Below are 3481 nucleotides of genomic sequence, written 5' to 3' on the forward strand. Positions count from 1 at the left end.
GAGCAAATAAATAGATTAGAGATAAGTGAATAAATGAGTACAAGTATTAGTAAGAAAATATATGAATAAACCCCACTAAAATCTGAATACAGAGAATTCAATGTATAATACATACTTGGGAAAGAACCATCTATAGAAAAAAAGAAAAAGACTTTGAAGTCAGTATTCCAGAGATGAGCAGACATGCTGAGAGATGTATTCTATAAAATCTAATTTGCAACCCCAACCTGAACAAAGGTAGAGGAAAGCAGCCCAGTGGAAAAATGCAGATTGCCCCTGTAGACTAGAACATTTGGCCCATGGTGTGTGGCAGGTCACAAATTCGCAGGCTGTTAGTTGTGCAAAGGAAATGTAGCTTCTTTATTTTCTTTAACTGAGATCAGATAACTCCAGCCCTCTGGGTGGGAAAATTTAAACTCACATCCTAAAGGTATAGCCATCTCTTCTAAACAAAACAATCTCTTTAAATAATTCGGTCTCGTCAGGTAAACACCAAGTTGTTCACATTTCCTCTCTAACTCTACTCTTCCCCAAAATGGCATCTGTGTCCACGTGGGGTCTTAGGTGACTGCATAGCAATGGGAGCAAAGGGCCTTAGAAGTGTGATAAAGGACATTGTTCTGCCTCTGGGTCCTCTGGATGCAGCACAATGCCCTACTCCGGTGACTTTCCAGCCTGCTCTGGCTCAGGCAGGTCCTAGCCGGCCTCCTCTCACTGATTCACGCCCGCCTCATGAACTCTGCTGTAGAACCTGCAGAATATCAGCCACAGCTTCCATCTGGCTCACAGCTTAGGTTGGCCATCCCCCAGCCACTGCGGCGACACCAACGGTGGCCTGTGATTCTACCACCCTTCCCCCTTGCCCCTGCAACTACCAAGCACATCCTGCTGTGAAGCTTGCAAGAACATCTAGATCTTTTCCATTGAACATGGAGACCCGGGGAGCCCCAGCTCAGGTCCTGCCTCTAAACAACTATACCACGTGGACATTTGTAGGTTCTGTCCCTATGTATCAAGGTAACCCTGCACACCAGTCTCTTCCCACAGTTCCAAACAAGGAGTAAGGTAGAAACCTCCTCTGCTTTCGATTTGCCCCTCAGTCTACTTATCTATGTGCACCCCACCTGATGTGAGACAGGAAAAGGAAATCCAAACACACCTCTTGTTTCTTCTATTCATCTGTTACTCTTCTTACATCCCATCGGGCCAAAGAGGTGAGCTTTCTACTTCCGATCTGGGTGAAACCCCTCTTATATCATGTCCCCCTCCTTCACTAGGGCAGGAAGCCTTGACGGGGGCTGCCATGGACGGAATGAAAGCCCTACTTCTGTACAGGAGAAGCTCTGGGGTGCGTCCATATGGCTTTACTCTTGAAATGAGAGCCAAGGACATCCAAAAAGCAGAGGTTACCAAAGGCATTGCTTTAAGATCCCCAAACACTACTCTCAGCTCCCACAAACCAACGAGATTATCGACAGGCCAGGGGTCCCCATTTTGTGCTGCTTTGAGAGGAAAATGGCAGTGAGTCTGATGAAGGATAGGCTACCTACTAGAATAATAACACTTCTTCTGTTTTGGTAAATTTAAAGAAAGAGGAAAAACCAAAATGAAACCGAAATAAAAAGTAAACAGAGGTGAATTTGGTTAAACCACATGTCCGCAAAACCTCTGTGTCTAACTCTCCATTGGGGCATCATGGCAGTCCCTAAAACCAGACCATCGGGGATGAGAGAGAGGCTGGGCTGGAACTGGCCCACGTCTGCGGTCACAGGCTGGTGGTGCCAGCCACCTGAAGCTCCGTTCCTGGCCTTCCCAGGCTGCTGCCAGAGCCATGCTTTAGTGGTTTAGAGTTTCTCAGCACTCTCCAGGCCTCACTGCTTACTGGGTTTCCACCTCCTTTTGGAAGGGACATGGGCCACAGAGCCTGCTGTGTCAGCTCAGCAAAAGCAGATGGGATGGACTAGTTCTAAGAACTAGTGTGGCTGAGCTCAGGGAAAATAATTGCAATATCCAGATGTCTGCAGGACACTAGGCAGGGGCAGTGACTTACTACTGAAGCCCCTGCTTCCTAGGCCTGGCTCCTCAAACCTCCCTTTGACCAGGGCTACTCTCTGAGACCAAAGGAGCAAGGCTGTCCCCTAAGTGCCTGCAGCTACAAAGCTGGCCTGTGTATGTATGGGGGGGGTGGGGGGAGGTTAGCGGGACGTGAAGAAGGCAAGGGTTTCAGCCGGAGCCTGACTCCAGGCACGCACTCCTGGTCCCCGGCCTGCTGTTGTAGGCATTTTCTCCCAGCATGCCCCCTCCCCACCCAGGTTATTCCATTTTTCTTTCCCTCACTTGGAAAAACTTAGTCTTCCCTGGCCTGACCATGCCTTCAGGAATGCGAGCCCAAACATACTGCTCAGAGGCAGCCCTTCCTGTCTGTGGTCACAAGGAGCCTTTCAGGAATCACTGGGGCCTCATGTGCCCACAACCAGGTGAGGCTTCCAGGTGAAGTGAAATGGGGCAGCCCAGGGACCAGCACTGGTCTTTTGACACCTGCACAATATTGGAGCCTGTTTTATCCTAGAACAATCCTTTCAAGAACACCCTAGGACACGGTGGGAACAAGATCCAGCCTCAATTTCTTAAGGCTCTGTGTCCCTATAGGCCCATGAGACAGCAGGTGAGAGGGACTGTCAGTTCACAGATTTCAAGGAGGTCCTGGCTCTTCTCTGGGTCTTGACATCCCCATGTGTCCAAAATGGGTACAACTGGCCACTGTGTCTCTATGCTTCAAGGAATCAGGGTAAAGAAGAAGCAACTCCTGCCCTCCCTACTGAACACACACGGGAGACATAAGAGCAGAGGCAAGGAGGCCCAAGGGCCTAAGGGTCGTCTTGGTACTGATCCCCCACCGCCGCCCCCCGACCACACCTCCACCCGCCACTAGAGGGCAGAGCGCAGGCAAATGCTCAGAGTGGACCTGGTGCCTGCCCTGTGAGCTACTGCCCTCTAGTGGGCCCAGAAGGAGGGAAGTAGAGAGAACTGGACAGAGAGGAGAAAGAGTGGGCAGAGGGAGCGGGGAGGGAGAAAGGCCTGAAAGCAAAATGGGTGGAGGAGGTTGGGGTGAGCTGAAGAAGAGAGGCCTCCGTGTGCGAGCACCGCCTTTCCCGGGCAGTGCTGTTTCTCATCTCGCACTCAGTGTTTCCACCTGATTTGTACATCGACCACTGAGAGCTCTATCAGGTTGTGTGTGACCAGAGCTCTCATTCCACTCTAGGAGCTCCACAGAAGATGGGAATTCCTGAACCCACTGATTTTGGCTGATCTTACCCAGATGCCTCCTCTTGCAAAGCCCTTCTGAGGGCCAGCTCAGGCGTCATCTCTCTCTGGCCCGTCGATTCCTCTGACTTCCATTCCACTTTTATGTTTTTGCTAAATCTGTGTTTCTGTCCTTCACCTTCCTCCAGAGCTTCAGACCTATACACCCAGCTGTCCA

The sequence above is a fragment of the Pteropus vampyrus genome, unplaced genomic scaffold, assembly GCF_000151845.1.
Source record: "Pteropus vampyrus isolate Shadow unplaced genomic scaffold, Pvam_2.0 Scaffold28, whole genome shotgun sequence".
NCBI classification, from domain to species: Eukaryota; Metazoa; Chordata; class Mammalia; order Chiroptera; family Pteropodidae; genus Pteropus; species Pteropus vampyrus.